Raw genomic sequence first — 18,248 nt, 5'->3', positions numbered from 1 at the left:
AAATGATGAGACAAAAAATATTGTTTGAAAATAGTGATATTATATCTCAATAAACCAACTTAAAGACTTCTAGAGGTATAACAAACAAGATTTTTAATAAAGTAACTGAACACAAAATACAGAATCAAAAATTAGCAGCCTGCTGTGGGTCTGCCTCCTCTTGCTCACATCCTCTACATTCTATTTTTCACTAAGTACGAGAATCATTGTTTTTAAACAGATCTGATGGTGCCACTGGCCTGCTTCCCTTCCTTCAGTGACTTCCCATTACATTTTAAATATAATCCAGACTCCTAGCTCTTGGCTTGGCCTCCTGCTAGCGGCATCACTCTGTCCCTTGCTTGGGATGCTTCAGGCCCCTTCCCATTGTTTAAGCTTCTCAAACATGCCCAGGTATTCTCACCTTGGGGCCTTGGCATAGTCCCTTCTGGTTGCCTTATCTGTCCCTTCTTCCTGCTCTTTGTATATCTGGATCCTTCCCATGCTTCAGACCTCAGGTTCATAGATCTCTCCCTAGAAAGGTCTTCCTTAAACACACTTTATTAGTGGCTTCTCTCCAAGTCTTCAAAATCCAATATCCTCCCAATTGCCAAATCCTATTTATTGTTTTCGATGCATGAATTTTATCTAAAATGATATATTCACTTATTTGTTTACATAGTTATTGTCTGTCTCCTTTGTAGGTTACACTCCACTAAAGAAGAAATCACAGTTGTTTTCATGTCATTCTGATAACATTTCTGTGGAAAATTGACTAAATTCTGAGATTTACAGAAAATAGTAAATAGATAATGGTGGCAACAATAATTTTATAAATAAAGTAAAATAAAAAGAGAACTAATCTTGCCACATATTGAGCAATATTGCAAAGCTACAATTATTAAGGTAGTTAACTAGAATAAGCCTGATGCAACTGCTAATAAATGTACTAATTAATACATGATAAAAGAAGCATCACATTCAGTAGGTTAAGGGATGGATTATTCAAAAAATAATATTAAAGAATTCTAAATAACAAAAAAAAAATTTTGGCCATTTACTATACACCAAGAAATACAACACAGTCTAGATTAATTTATTTGCAAAATTTCAGACAGATAGAAAAAAAGAGAGAGAAAGGAAGAAAAGAAAGAAAGAGGAAGGAGAGAAGGAGGGAGGGAGGGAGGGAGGGAGGGAGGGAGGGAGGGAGGGAGGGAGGGAGGGAACTGGTAGATAATACTTCAAGGGTCTTAAGGACTTTGTGATAGAGAAAAGCTTTCTAAGCTTAAATGTAATGGGTGAAAAAGACATCTCTACAACAAACATAATCATGGAAAACTTTAAACAAAAATTATTTGCCAAGGAAACTATTTATAAGATATATGCTGATAATAGGATAATACTTTTAATCTATAAAAAATGTCTACAAACCAATAAAAAAATCACTCAAATTTCAAAACAAAAATAGGCAAAGGAAATAAGTAATTTATGTAAGTAAAATCATACATGCAGACATAAGAAAAAAAATGATCAGCTTCCCTAATAATCAAGCAAATGTGAATTTAATGACTAATATTTTTCAAGTATTAAAGTACAAAGATTTTTCAAAGCTAATCCTAGTGTTGGCAAGGATGCATTAGTCAGGCACTCATCCATTATGATAAGAAAGGGTAAGTTGGCACAACTTAATTGAAATGCAATTTGATGATGTGAACTGAGAGTCTTTAGAAGATTTATATCTATGGAATCAGTAATCTTCCAGAAATATATCCTGAAGAGTCACACATCATGAGTGTATATATTTGTGTATAAGAATGCTCAATGCAATATTAACTATAATGGCAGGAAACATGTTTCTAGCCTAAGTGTATAAGAAGTCAACAGCTAAATAAAGGATATAACCCTTTTATGAAATATAGTTTGACCACTTAAATTAATGTTTTTAGAGACTAAGGATATCAAGAAAATACTAATGACATAATGTTGAGTAAATAATATAGAACATTAAACCACTTTTAAAATTAGCCTAACTTTGGATGTATTTATGAAATAAATCTTTATGGTGAGATAATGAAGTTTAAAATTAATTATCTTAGGGGGGTTACATTATAATACATTCTTATGTTTCAGTCTTTTTATTTTTCTTTTTTAAGTGAGAGGAGGGGAGATAGACAGGCTCCTGAATGCATCAGACCAACAGACCGGGATCTACTAGGCAAGCCCCCTAGGAGGTGATGCTCTGCCAATCTGGGGCCTCTGTTGCTCATTGGTTAGCAATCGAGCTATTTTTAGTGCCTGAGGCATAGTCTCCAGGGAGCCATCCTCAGTTTCAGGGTCCAACTCACTCCAACCAATAGAGCCATAACTGTGGGAGAGGAAGAAAGAGAGAAAAGGGGCAGGGAAGGGGTGGGGAAGCAGACGGTCACATCTCCTGTTTGCCCTGGCTGAGAATTGAACCTGGAATTTCTACATGCCTGGCTGATGCTCTACCACTGAGCCACCAGCCAGGGCCCACACAGATTAAATTTTGAATTTTGTCTTCATTACAGCCTAAACAGGTGGTGAATCAGAGATGATTTTGCCCATCCCTCACTATACTTCAAGGACATTTGGTGATATCTGGAAACATTTTTTGTTTAGCTGGGGTTGGGATGCTACTGGGTAGAGTACAGGAATGCTCCTATGCATCCTATGATGCACAGGACAATCCATCACAAAAACAATTCTCTATCCCAAAAGGTCAATAACACAGAGGTTGAAAGACCCTGACCCAGACAATTGTCCTTAGGAAAGATACTTAGCTAAATTCTTTGAGCCTCAGTTGTTGTGTCTCTAAAATAATAGTGCTAATTCCTGCCATGGAGGCTTATTAAGATTGGAGTAATTGTGTAAACAATATAAAGCACAGAGTTCAGTCACATGGGCACTTCTAAAGAACAATCTTATCTCCACTTAACCAACTGAGCCCTTGGACTCCCTCTTTCCCAGTTCCCCCCAATCATTACTCCATACAAATAAGATGCAGCCTCAAGATTGGTCTATTTGTCTATCAATCAACCAGGCTTACCGTTAAAAGAGAAAGAAAGGCAAGGGAGGAACGGGAAGCATCAACTCATAATAGTTGCTTCTTATATGTGCCTCAACCAGGCAAGCCTGGGGATTTGAACTGGTGACCTCAGCATTCCAAGTCAATGTTCTATCCACTATGCCACCATAAATCAGGCTAAACCAAGCTTATCATTGACCCCTTAAATGTTGAGTTAAAACCACATAATACAAACTAATATTAAAGAGGTGAAATGCCAAGATATTACTCTGGGACCTAGAAAAACATTTCAATTCTAGAGTTGTACTGATAGTGAGAAAACCATTATGGATATGCATACAGATTGATCTATAATGATGTTCATTCTAGAGTTGTTTGTGGTAGGGAATATGTAGAACAGCGTATACACGTGGGGGTTCATTCAATAAATGATACTATGTCCATTTGAGAGTGATGGTTTTATGATGGGAAAAGATGGAAAATGTATTACAATTTAGAATAGAAACCATGAATAATTATCATAAAATATTATTTAACACAGAAAGATATCTGAAAAGACAGACATCAAAATGGAAAAAGTAGTTATGTCAAGGTAGTGAAATTAAGCCTGATTTCAGTATGTTTGAATGTATATTTCAAGGTTTCTAAAATTAACTTGTATCATTACTTTAAACAAAATCAAATCAACAAATAGTACATAATTTGGGGGTTGGATGTGTACTTTTATCAGGTTCAGAAAGAGCTGCATTTCATTTGAATAAAGATTATCAATGGAAATCTGAAAAACGTAAGCATGAAATTTCTGAGGTTCAACAGGAGAAAAAGAAAATTACTAAACTGACAAAAAGCGTGCTCTCGGTATGGAGTTGCCAACTTCAACATAAAACATTTGCAGCCCAAAAGTGAGAAGTGAAATCCTAGCTCTCAAATCGAAACTAGCCTCGCTTCCAAATGAGACAAGGTTCCCAGCGGGATTGGCTGTTTCTTCTTATGGTGTCGAACGGTCACTTGCCTTATCTCAAGTGAGAAAACTTTAAGTCTAAATCCTCCAAGTAATTATACACAAATGGTCATAAAATCAACAACAACAACAAAATATTTAAAAATCTTTTCTGTATTTCTCAGGCTTTCTTCTGTTGTGCATAAAGTAGTTTTTCCATCATATGTTTAAGTGTACCTATATATAAGAATGAAAGAACGAAACTGTGAAGTGTTCCAGTGCTTTCAGGAAACGCTTTCAATCTGTAGCACTTCAATGTGGAGCTTATGTAAGCTGGGGAAAGAGCAGTTCTGCAATGGATCCAACCAGCTTAAACATCTACTGTTCCTCCCCCCAAACTAGGCAGCTTCCACACTGAAGATGTCTTAAAATAGAATTCCTAAATCTTTCTGAAAATGGCCCATGCCAATATTTCTTTATGATTTAGGCTGGATCCACTAAAGCACCACGCAGTGCAGATTGATAATCAGGCCAGCATCCCTGCCCTGCATAACCTAAACACCCTGGACACTCTTCTCATCCTTACCCTTGTTCCTTAACACCTACCTACTACATTGTTGTGCTCCTTAGATCTTCACACACACACACACCCCCATTTTCTTGGTCATCCTCCATTTCTTTTGGTACTTGGGAAATGACAACTGATGTGGCTTCTTTAATTATAACCACCAGATCCTCTTGACATGTTGTTGTGTTTGCCTTCTGAAGCCGCCCCGGGCTGTCACCTTTGGTGGCCACTTGGGCTGACCCATCTGCCTAGCACAGATGCATAAGGAAAGCACATTTGCCTAAAAAAGAAAAAATCCTACACTCTTGTGATGGTGAATTTCATCTGTTGCCTTGCCTGTGCTAAGGGATGCCCAGATAGCTGGCAAAACATTTCTGGGTGGGTCTGTGAGGGTGTTTCTGAAACAGATTAGCATTTGAATCAGTCGACCGGTAAAGATCCATCCTGCCTAGTATGGGAGAGGATCATCCAATTCATCAAGGACGGGAATTGCCATAAATGCAGAGGACAGGAGAACTTGTTCTCAGCCTCATCTGGTGTCTCCATCTTCTCCTGCCCTCAGACATCAGTGTTCCTGGTTCTCAGGCTTTTGGACTTGGACTGGAACCCACAGCACTGGCTCCCCTGGTTCTCAAGCCTTTGGGTTTGGGCTAGACCTATATACCACTGGCTTTACTGAGCCTCTCGCTTGCAGAAGATAGATTGTGGGGCTTCTCAGCCTAAATAATCATGCGAGCCAACTCCTCACAATAAATCTCTATGTATCTAACTCTATCACTCCATCTGCCCTATTGGTTGTTCCTCTGAAGAAACCTGACTAATAAACTCCATGAGACAATGGGCCATCTATGTGTTTAAAAGGCATTTTCTTCAAAGCTCTAGAAGCCTGAGAATTTGGAGAATATAACTAGCAATACCAACTCAACTCTAATGGGAAATCAGCAACTCCCTTGTCAGCTAGTAGTCTGGTTGCACAAAAGCCAAGCAGTATCTACAAGGGCTTATCCCAGCACTCAGAGCATTGGCTAGGTTTTGGGTGTTGGGTGAAGAAATGCCGGCTCAGTCACTGAATTATCTAGAGCAAGTGTTAAAACTTTCTGAGCTATAGATTTCTCACCAGTAAAATGAAAGGATCCAATAAAAGAAGAAAAACCTCAAGTTTCCTGGTATAGAACAGAAAAAAGTTCCTAGGTTAGAGTCAAACAGAACTCAATTTCAATACTAATTATGACACTGAGCTCTTTTCTGGTTCTCTGCTACCAGCAGAATTCTCAAATATATTCTGAATATTTACCAACATATGCCATGTATAACCCAAGAACAGCAGACATCAGTGAATCCCAGAAGCTTAGAACAATATATTGAAATTCAGGAATCTAACTGTGGCTATATATGTATCTACTCTTGTGGCATAGAGGCAGTGATGTTGTAGATTATATCTCAGAAAACTAAAAAGTTGTTGACTAAAATTTGGTAAACTAGAAAAAGTCTTATGCTTAGCCAGGTGGTGGCGCAGGGGATAGAGCATCAGACTGGGATGCAGAGGACCCAGGTTCGAAATTCCGAGGTCATTGGCTTGAGCGTAGGCTCACCAGCTTAAGCGCCGGGTCGCTGGCTTGTGTGAGATCATAGACATGACTCTGTGGTCACTAGCTTCAGCCTAAAGGTTGCTGAATTGAGCAAGGGGTCATTCGTTCTACTGTAGCCCTCCAGTCAAGGCACATATGAGAAAGCAATCAATGAACAACTAAGGAGCCACAACGAAGAACTGATGCTTCTCATCTCTCTCCCTTCCTGTCTGTCTGTTCTTATCTGTCCCTCTCTCTGTCTCTTTCTCTAGGTCTCTGTCACAAAAAAAATAAAATAAAATAAAAGGTCTTATAGTAACATTATAATGATTTGGGTTATTTCTTTTCAGACATTGTCACTAACTGGACTTGTGACTTCCAGTATTGCAGTTCCAGGCATAAGTTTTTTCCTCTGAAGAGAGACACATATATTGCTTATATTCTTTCCATTTTAATTAACAAAAATATGATGAACTAGTTTAAGCATTACAGAAAATGATTAACTCGTCAAAAATGACTAGGTTTACCCTGGCCGGTTGGCTCAGTGGTAGAGCATCGGCCTGGCGTGCGGAAGTTCCAGGTTTGATTCCCAGCCAGGGCACACAGAAGAAGTGGCCATCTGCTTCTCCACCCCTCCCCCTCTCCTTCCTCTCTGTCTCTCTCTTCCCCTCCCACAGCCAAGGCTCCATTGGAGCAAAGTTGGCCCAGGTGCTGAGGATGGCTCCATGGCCTCTGCCTCAGGTGCTAGAATGGCCCTGGTTGCAACAGAGCAATGCCCCAGATGGGCAGAGCATCACCCCCTGGTGGGCATGCCGGGTGGATCCCGGTCAGGTGCATGCGGGAGTCTGTCTGACTGCCTCCCCGTTTCCAACTTCAGAAAAATACAAAAAAAAAAAAAGACTAGGTTTAGTGCTAAGTTCAGGTTCAACTAAGAGAAGACTCAAGTGATGGATTGGGGCTCCATTTCTTTCAGATAGACTCTCTCCACGTCATGGGTGTGATGGAGATTCAAAAACCAGGTCTCACATTCTACCACCAGAATAGTCCCTTCCCCTACAGCACTCACTAAAGATCTCAAGGAGAACTCTGACTGACTGTGCTTAGATCATGTGTCTATTACTAAACCAACCACCTTGATCAGGGTAGTATACATTTGTCCAGTGTACATGTGTTGGGCTGAGTAATGTGCCCTACCCAGAGAGGAAGAAAGAGCCCACCACCAAATGAATCATGTGGAATTGGTTCCAAAATCAGCAGATTTGTTATCAGAAGGAGGAACTGATGCTGGGCTGGAAAAGAAAAGAAGCTTATAGGACCTCAGGGTCTTTCTCTGGTTGTTTTTTCTATTTTCTATTATTCTAGGGCTCATTACAAATACTTAACACAGAACCCTACTTACATCTAAAACAAAGAATATATAATGTATCGAAAGACCAGAACTATAATGTATTTGGACAAAGGGGTATTTTGCACCAAACTGTGCTCTAAGGTGGACAAAGGGCAGTCCTTAGGAGTGTTGGCTCTGTGCCTGGTATTCCACTAGGCTCTGTCGGCCAGACGTTTGCTGCTTAGATCAGCGATGGGGAAGATAAGGCAAGCACGCGTAAACCACATAAAACATTCAGAAAGGCCAAAGAACATTGTTTGAAATCAGAAGAATTACCTCTTTTTTACATAACTTCAGATAAGTCCCTGAAGCTGTCTGAGTATAAAAGAGGTGCAGTAACACCAATAACTTCTCCGAATAATTGCAAAGACCAAATGAGGTCAATGCAAAAGCATTTCAAACATAGCACGGTACAAACATAGTTATTTTTACAGAACAGATTTTTGATAGGTATGAGATTCTGTGGCACCATTTATGAATGCTACAGACATTCAGATAACGGAGAGGGCGGTGGGCAACAGTCTGGTCATCGCAGGAGGTGGGATTAGAAAGGGGTCTGGAGGGAGGGACGAGGCTTTGACAAAGAGAGGAGAGAGGAGTCTCGCAATGTAGACTGTGAACTGACTTTCAGAAACTTCTGGCTTCACGGTGTTCTACCTTGTGCTAGTTCGCAGTTAAGTTTGCAGTTTTCCTTCTGCTGTTCACTGTTTGTACTTCGTTGTGAAAGCATGGACAAATTCCATAAGTCTCGGTTGATGAAGAAAGCACTCTACGGAAATTGCGTGCCAGAGAGAAAAGCTCTCCAGTGCTTACAGAAAAGAGTGCAGGCTTGCCAAAGAGTCTGAAAACAATTTGGAGTCTGGTAACAACGAGGTCCTGGCAAAAGTCTGCACGGAACCAAATATTTAACCTCATCTTTGGCATTTCAAGTGACAAGTGTCACAGGGAGCTGTTGGGCAGTGGACCCTCTGTTAGCTCCTTTTAGGAATAAAGTATTAGCAATTCTTTTTTTCCTTAGGCTCTGATATCTTTCCTATTTCTACCTCACAATTCAGCAATGATTTATTATGCCCTTCTGCATGCCAGAAACTTTCTAGGTTCAAGGGAGACAAAGATGGGAAGTCATTGCACCTGACCTCAAGGAGTTTGTGTCTCGTGATCTAGGCTGCAAAGAGGATGACACAAAGGAAGAGAAGAGTAGATGTTTAGACAGCACATGAAGAGGTGCACACACATGGGGAGAGTGCACAATTCTAATACAGAATAGAGCAAGATTTGATTGGGCCAAACCAAGCTTAACCCTCAAATCCACAGCAATGAAATCATTTTTAGTGAATGGAGACCCCCCACTTCTCTTTAATATTTATTATTTGAGGTGTGCCCATTTGACAGACGAAGATCCACAGAGCCACAAAGATCTGTGTAGACTTGAACATAACGAGAGGTGGGTTTTCTAATTTTAAATGTTACAACCGTTTCACTGCCCTTCCCTGTACTGTTCTATGGTGCAGACTTGGCTTTGCCTTTTCTCACTAGCTTATCATTTTGAATTTGATAGGATAAATTTATAATGAATTAATTAGTCTGAAATTACTGAACAAGCATTATTAACAAGACACTATGTCGGACACAGGAGATACCAAGATGAAACCAAAATGGTCTTTCCCTTTAGTTCTGGACAACAGGTAAACAAGTTCATACAACATTGGGCACTGAAATATGGTATCTCAGAGCCAAGACCTTGGCAGGGTAGTCGACTAAAGACATATTCATGAGGAAGGGTTAGGTAAGACTTGTTAATTGATTGGAGTCTTAATTAATTTTCTCTTTTTCTGGGTTTTATTTTATTAATTTTCACACTTGTCTTTATTATTTCCCTCTTTTTGAGCTTACTCTGTTTCTTTTTCTAAATACTTTACATTTGAAGGGGTGGGGAACACAAACAGGGACAGAGAGATAAGAAACATTGACTCATAGTTGTGACACTTTAGTCGTTCATTGATTGCTTTCTCATATGTGCCTTGACTGGGGGGCTCCTGTAGAGCCAGTGACCCATTGCTCAAGCCAGTGACCATGGGATCATGTCTATGATCTCATGCTCCAGTGGGCTACCTCATGCTCAAGCCAATGATCTCTGGATTTCAAACCTGGGTCCTCAGTGTCCCAGGTCAGTGCTCCACCCACTGTACCACCACCTGGTCAGGCTCTTTTTCTAGATTATTAAGGCCATTTAACATCACTGATTATAAACTATTTTTATTTCTAATCTGAGTGTTTAAAAATTCAAAAATTTGGCCCTGGCCGGTTGGCTCAGCAGTAGAGCGTCGGCCTGGAGTGTGGGGGACCTGGGTTTGATTCCCGGCCAGGGCACATAGGAGAAGTGCCCATTTGTTTCTCGACCACCCCCCCCCCCGGCTCCTTCCTCTCTGTCTCTCTCTTCCCCTCCCGCAGCCAAGGCTCCATTGGAGCAAAGATGGCCCGGGCGCTGGGGATGGCTCCTTGGCCTCTGCCCCAGGTGCTAGAGTGGCTCTGGTCGCGGCAGAGCGACGTCCCGGAGAGGCAGAGCATTGTCCCCTGGTGGGCGTGCCGGGTGGATCGCGGTCAGGCGCATGTGGGAATCTGTCTGACTGTCTCTCCCCGTTTCCAGCTTCAGAAAAATACAAAAAAAAAAAAAATTCAAAAATTTGCCAAAGATTTGAATAGATACTTCTCCAAAGACGATATACATGAAATGATGCTCAACATTACTAATCATTACAGAAATTCAAATTAAAACTCTAAGAAGATATGACCTGAGATCCATTAGGGTCTCTAGTTTTAAAAAAGAAAAACAGAAAAAACATGTACTAGCAAGGACGTGAAGAAATTTCAACCCTGTGCATTACTGGTAGGGTATAAAATGGTGTAGCTGCTATGGAAAACTGTATGGTAGTTTCTCAAAATATTACATATAGAACTACCATATGATTTTATAATTCTGCATCTGGATATATACCCAAAATATATGAAATCTGAGAAAACTATGTATATGTTTATAGCAGCATAGGAGTCTGGGAATTATTCAGCTTACAGCCAGCTCTCAGGAAATTTTTCTTAACTCAGAAGTTGTTTTATGTCCATACTTGTGGAATTTCAACCAATATCTATATAGACTGATATTCAATTCAAGACTCAGGACGACTCCTGTACATGTTATTTTGGAACTCTTTCTTTGTTAAGTTCACTTTTTTCCAGGATTCTGCCTGGAAATTCTATTCACCTAGCCCTTCCCGAACTCTAACCATCTGTCTCCTCAACTCCACAAGATCATTCACGGTGTTTCCCTTAGGTTACTCAGCCTGCCCTGCATTCTGAAAATGCCCTCTAGGCAGAAAGTGAGGGCAGACTTCACTTTCTATTCTTTCTTCTTGCCAGGGATCCCAGTTCTGTGTCGCCTCTTCTCCAGTGTCTGAAGGCAGTTATTTTAGATCATTGTCCAGTTTTCCTAGTGCAAGTTTGGAGCCTGTTACTCTCACATGGCTGAACAGACAGAGACAAAGTCAGACAGACAGAAAGACAGAGAAATTCACTCTGAAAATGGTCTGTCAGTAGGAATATGCATTAATGCAGCAAAAAATCATACTTTGGCCAGAAGCCAAACTTACTTTGGCCACCCTGGCAAATACAATCACGGGACACGACAGCCAAGAACAAACCAGAGCGTGTTACCCAACAAGTGTCAGCTCGGCACTGACACCAGGCCAGGCAGATCGGTCTTCTTCTCCTACTCTCTTCCCAGGTCATGATTTGACCAAAAGGTTGCTCTTCACACAATTCAGGAGAAGAGGAGAAGGGGGAAAAGAAAAAAAAAACCCTGAAATGACTAAGAAAGACCCTAAGTGACTGAGAAAATATAGGCTAAGTAGGGAATATCAAGGTTTCTGCCACCAGATAAAAGAAATTAGGTTCAGTTGTAAGCCAGAAATGACTCCTCCCCCACCCCCAGTAGACTTATTAAGAGGACATTGTAGATTGCCTGTCATTATTCCCTCTCCTCTGCCACCCATTATTCACTGAGTGCTTTAGGTACGCCCACCTTCAGTCCTCAAGTGGACTGTAAGTTTCTCAAAGACCATACTGTTTTTTCAGATGCCTTTTTTAATACCCCATGTAGCACAAGGCTGAGACCATAGAAGGAGATGTTCAGTGAGTTTATGGTTTATTACCTGCCTGTGTCTCTTTATAATTCTTTCACAAAGTTGCTTCAGAGAGTCTGGGGAAGATCTTCTATCTGCTCCAATTAGAAGATAACCACCCTGCTCATGAGATTTTCCTACACAACCTCATTGCCGATGTCTTCTCCCGCTGCCATGCAAATGTGTCAGACAGTTTGTTCAGAATTGAGCAATATTGTGTTCAGAAAAACATGATCAGTGTGTTCTAAAGTCATTTTGAGAACAAGAAACCTTCAAGTCTTTGGATATTTTTAACTTCCAACTTTAAATGCAAATGCTCCATGGATTTCTCACTAGATAAGCATTGCATTACTTGTCAAGTAAAAAAAAAAGAGAGAAAAGGTGGTTTTAAAATGTTTTCCAATTTCCCTTCCCAAAAATATGTTTGAAAGCAAAAATATGCTCTATTGTGTCATGCAGCACGATACAAAATATCCTGATTATTGGGACAAAGATACAGCAAGTCTTAGTGAGAATATGATTTTATTTAAAATACATCATTGTGTTTTATTTTCTCAGTTCCATGCACAAGCCACGCCAGTAGAGTCCCTCCAGGAGAAAATAGAGTGAAAACATATCTACCGGCCAGGGAGCTGGGTGTTGAGGGATGACAAAAACAGCTCAAAGCTACTTCCTGTAGATTGGCCACAATCTGCCATGGTTGTATAACTGATTATGCTTTATAAAAAAATTAGGAGCTGATCATTGGTTAAGTGGACTTTGCTTTAAAATCAAACTTTAAAAGACACTTATTATGCTGGCTTTCAGATACATGGTCCAAGGAGGAGGAGGGGGCTAAGCAGTCTGAGAGTCAGTGGTTGCTATAGAAACATTTATAAGTTGATCTTTCACTGCTGAGAGGTGCTTTGCAGGCCACCTAAGGTGAGACAAATCCCCAAGGGACACATTCTGAGCAATGCCAATTAATTAGAAGAGTGCAGGGAAATCGGAATGAGAAGGAGGGAGAGGCAGGAAATTAGCTATTGCATTATAGAAAAGTTAGTTTCAGATATTTACAAAAGATGTCTTCACCATGAGAAAGACTCAGATCTGTTTTCACCGGCTGGAAGGTTTGTTTGCAAATTTTGTAGTTCTACAGATCATTTATAAAACTTGCCCTGGACAACAGACCCATTTCTCTGAGCTTTAATTTCCTCATCTGGAAAACAGTGATATTGATGACACTCTGCAGGTTGTTAAGATATTTAAAAGGGAAAGTATATGTAAAATGTCTATCATACTTCTTAGAGTAATACAGGTATTTAGAGATTTTAGTTCCTTTCCATATCTCACCAGAGTCTAACAAGTCTTATTTTACTCCTAGAGCAAGAGTGCATGCTCAGTGCTCATACTCCATATTTATTTGAAATCTGTACTAAATATTCATAAAAGTACTGAAACTCATTTGGTTTCTCTGTGGCTTGCTCACTTATTCAAACACACGATTTAAACCAACATAAAGAGATAATTATAGTTCAGAAACCGTTATTCTGCTCAATAAAATATCCTATGCACAACAAAAACAACTTTTCAAATAATTTTATACAACCAATATTTCAATCACTGAAATATAGGTTTCCTACAATTGAATCTCTGCTTATTCAGAGGTTAGTTAGCCTCTTTCAGGGTTTAGGTTCAGGAATATCTGTTTCACAGAAAAGCTGAAGTGCCAACTAACCAGACTGGTTTGATGAGGAAGATGGGAAACAGGACCCGATAAGTAACTGTGGAGAATTCGTGCTCCATGAATGGTTGTTATCCAGGCAATATGTGAAACACTGAGTTAGGAAAACAAACCAGGCTAGTCTGAGTCCAGGAAGAGCTCATGAGTCTGGATGTGGGAAACACAAAACAGATATTAGCTCAAGAATGCTGTAAGTGCAATTGGAAGCAGAATTCCAGAGAGAAATGGAGTCACACACAAGGAACATCTTAATCTAGCTTGTAGTGGACATCAGGAAAAGCCAGATTAATCTACCTTAGACATATTGATAAGGAAGGTGACAACTCTGCTCAGAACTTTCAGTGACTCCCACAATCAAAGAATGAAGATAACACACTTTAGCTGGCCATTAGTTTGTCCCTTCAAAATCAAGATGTCCACTGCTCTATGAGCCTTCTCCCCAGACTCTTATAAAGGAATTCTATATAAAGGTTCTCTAAGAATACCTGATACTCTCTTGAGGACATATCAGGCTCCCTAGCATCCGGGATGTCTGTCTTTTTTTTAAAATAAGACTTTATTTGTTGATTTTTAGAGAAAGTAGAGAGAGCAAGAGAGAAAAAGCGGTGGGGAGGAGGAGCAGGAAGCATCAAATTGTCGTAGTTGCTTCCTGTATGTGCCTTGACTAGGCAATCCCAGGGTTTCACACTGACAACCTCAGTATTCCAGGTTGAATGCTTCACCCAATGTGCCACCACAGGGTAGGCAATTTTTAGGTGTTGTCATTATTATTTTTTTTAAGATTTTATTTATTCATTTTTGAGAGAAGAGAGAAAGAAGGAGGGAGGAGCAGGAAGCATCAACACCTATCTGTTCCTTCATCAACTAGCCCGGGGTTTTGAACCAGTAACCTCAGAATTTCATGTCAATGCTTTATCCACTGCACCACCACAGGTCAGGACAGAATTTCTAAGACACTGATTCTTACCTTTACTGAGGGCATAAATATCATGGGGTTTAGAGAGAGACAATAGCTGACCAGCAGAGGCAAGAACCAGTGGTAACCAATCAAAACTGTCAAGTGTCTCCATCATGGCCTTGACCGCTACTCTGAGGGTTCTCATGTTTTATGCCCTGTAATAGCAATGAACACATGAAGTTGTATTAATTTATAGATTTGGCATCTAGACGCCCCAGATCATTCTATTTCTCATAACTTGCTCCTCAATCAATACAGGCAGATATCCCTAAAAATTATTATGTCAGAGACAATGTTATGCACTCCACGCACTGTTTTCTCTTTCTGATCACATAGGCATCTATATTTTTCCAACCTCCCATGGAGTTAGACTGAGATGATATGAATGAGCTCTGTCCAAGGGGGTGTGGCAGAGAGGACAAGTAGGCCTAGCTGGTTGCTCTTTCCCCTGACAGCCCCCAACTTCTCCTACCTGAGCATGCAGTTTTGGAGGCTACGGTTCCAGATGGCATGGCTGACAAGGTGGGGGAGGGCTACCTAATTCACACCAGATGTAGTGAGTCAGAAACACACGCAGTCAAGCCACCGTGTCAGTTATGTGAATTACCCCGACGAGCAGAGCCAGTACATGCAGGTGCTCCGCAACCTCACTTTTTTTTTTTTTTCTGCTTTCATTCTTTTCTTCTGCTTCCTAAATCTTTCTTGTTCTTCAAGGATTAGCTCAATCTTCAACACTGTAGTAAACCTAATGGACTTTCCCATTCATTTTCCCCTGTGATTTACTATGCCATTCATTTCACCTATAGTATTGTTACTTCCAAACAGAAACAAAGTATTTCTTTCCCAACTATGTCACACCGTGACACACAAAACAACTAAAACTATGTGTATGGTAACAGAAAGTAAATGGATGAGGTTGTTTTTGAACGATGATAACTACTCAAAGAACTGCAGTCTCCCCACCCCCCGGACCTGCTCAGCTGCCTCGATGGAAGTCAGAGAATTGATCATTCAAGACAGTTGTATCATTCATAGCACACCAATATGAAGAAGTGCACTGGCTGGAAAGTTTGGAAAGAGAAGAATATATGCAGGCAGAGTCCTACGAGGTAGAATTACATGGGAGCTGTCACCATGCTTCAGAATCTGAGCCTAAACTTTTCTTCGGATCTTCTTATAATGCACTATACTAGCATGTGAAGAGCATTAAGTGTCTTGTGTGGATCATACTGTCATTAATTGTCATGACATTGTAGCGAAGCCTGTGTGGAAAAGAGAAAGCAGTCAGGATTTTTACCAAGTCAGGATTCATTTCTATGAGAATTTATGAGACTCCTACTGTGTGACAGGCTGCCTAGTAGTCATGGCTTCTACTCTGGACCTCATCAGTACCAGGTGATATTCTTTCCATGGTTCACAAGAGACTTTCATGTATATTTTATTTGATTTTCACAATATTCCTACAAGAGGAGCAGAACAAGTGTTAGAATCTCTGCTTCCCAGGCAAATAAACTGGAGTGCAGAGAAATTAAATGACTCATCCTATCCCCAGAACAGCAGTGTGGAGCATCAACTCGGGTCTCCTGACTTCAAATCTGATTATCTTTGGGGGATTTTACATGATTAATACCAAGTCTTACCATTTACCACATATGCCTTTTAGGATTCCAGCAAAGGAAAACAAACACACGCAACTAAATAACTATAGAAACCTCCATAATGAAAGGTTTCTTATAGTGTTGTAGGTATTCCGGCCTCGGGCAAGAGCAGGCATCCTCAGACATTCAATGACTCCATGTTCTTGATCATTAAACTCATCCCTGCCTCAGCTGTGCCCACCTGAGACCTTTAAGCAACCCAACACACATACCTGTCCCCTCAGTCTCCATCAGACGACCAAGAACACCACGTCATCCATCGTCACTTATCCTCTCGCCCTTCTAAATGACAGCCCTATCAGAGCTGGGCTGGAGGTCAGGTCAGTATTCCCCTTGCGTCCCTTTACCTCACTGTAACATCTCTCTTACCTTCTTCCACTAACGCAGCTCCTTTAAAGCATATCTTTCCGTTTCCCCACTTGTTACTGTTCTTTGTGCTCTCGCAACACCTCAGCCACTTCCCTTAATTTACTACTGACTTCAGCATCTGGCTTAGTGTGTGTGTGTGTGTGTCTCTCTCTCTGTGTCAGTCCTCCTATCTTCATATTTGGAACCTTCAACAATCATGTAAATTATCTATGAAATGCCTAGTCTTGATTCTTTGACTGTTGGCTCTTTTCTCTCACTCCACGGTTGCCATCTGCTTCCACATGTCCATCCGGGACCATATGCTTAGCAAGGACTGCACACCCTTCATAAACTCAACCCCAACATTCCACTCTTCAACCAACATTTTATATGTTTTTAAATCATCCCCTGTAGTAGTAGTTAACTCAAAATTTCTTTGAATTCACCTGAGCAAGTCAGGTGTGCTGGAGAAATCACACCCTTTTGACTATACTCATTTCCAATTTCATGGACACTCAAAACTTCTAGGTCTCCTGTGCTTCTCTAATGAGTTCAACTCACCACTTTGCAAGATCACACTATTTACATCTTATTTCTTCTCAAATCGCCAATACTTCTTCCCCACTGTTGTCTTGGGATGACTTGCAAATTTTAATAAAGCAAGTAGACACTTACAAACCAGTACCCTGAATTTTTTTCTCCATTATTCTTACCTAAATCTGCTTCTCTTCCTATTAAAATGAAAAAAGCATTCCCATTCCTGTTAAATCCCCTTCTCAGTGTGCCCTGGGTCCCGTCCCATCTCTCCATCTTAAAGTCCTTACTTCTGCAGTTACCGCCTACCTCTCTAGCACAGGGGTCGGGAACCTTTTTGGCTGAGAGAGCCATGAACGCCACATATTTTAAAATGTAATTCCATGAGAGCCATACAACAACCTATGTAAGTTATGCATTATCCAATAAAAAATTGGTGTTGTCCCAGAGGACAGCTGTGAATGGCTCCAGCCACCCACAACCAGGAAATGAATGGATTGTAATACATGAGAATGTTTTCTATTTTTAACGTTATTTTTTTTATTAAAGATTTGTCTGCGAGCCAGATGCAGCCACCAAAAGAGCCACATCTGGCTCGCGAGCCATAGGTTCCCGACCCCTGCTCTAGCATTACTGACTTCTTTCTTTACGTTGACTCCCTCCCAGCAGAACACAAGCATGCCTTAAAATCTCTCATCAAAAAATACTTGTTTTTCTCCAACTACTATTCTATTATCCTGCTTTTTCTAACAATACAACTCTTTTTTTTTTAATCTCTTGATTTTAGAGAGAGAGAAAGACAGGAGCATCAATCTGCTCCTGTATGAGCCGGGGATCAAACCAACAACCTCTGTGCTCAGGCTGATAACCAACTGAACTGATTGGCAAGGCACAACTCTTAAAAGAGATATCTATATTCACTGTCTCTACTCCTTTGCCTGTCATTCTCTTCTAAATAAAGTCTTATTCAAATCAGCTCTTCTTCCCTGTGACTCAACTGAAATAACTCTCTTCACAGGCAATGATGACCTACGTCTTGCTATAACCAGTGTCAAATTCCTGGACCTCACTTTATTCAAACTCTTGACGTGGTTGGCCTCACTTTCTCCATGGAACACTTTCTCCTTTTGTCCAGCAGTTATGGAGTATATAGTATGTTCCCCAAAATTCATAAGTTGAAGCCCTATCCCCAATGTGACTGTTTTGAAGATGGAACTTTTGAGGATGTAAATAAAGTTAAATAAGATCATAAGAATGAGAACCCTAATCCAGGAAGGCTGGTGTCCTTATAAGAAGAGAAAGAGAAAAGAACATGTGTACAGAGAAAAAGGCCATAAGAAGACACAGCAAGGGGATGGTCACTG

The sequence above is a fragment of the Saccopteryx leptura genome, chromosome 5 (assembly GCF_036850995.1).
Source record: "Saccopteryx leptura isolate mSacLep1 chromosome 5, mSacLep1_pri_phased_curated, whole genome shotgun sequence".
Lineage (NCBI taxonomy): Eukaryota > Metazoa > Chordata > Mammalia > Chiroptera > Emballonuridae > Saccopteryx > Saccopteryx leptura.
Note: the sequence above shows the minus strand (reverse complement) of the source record.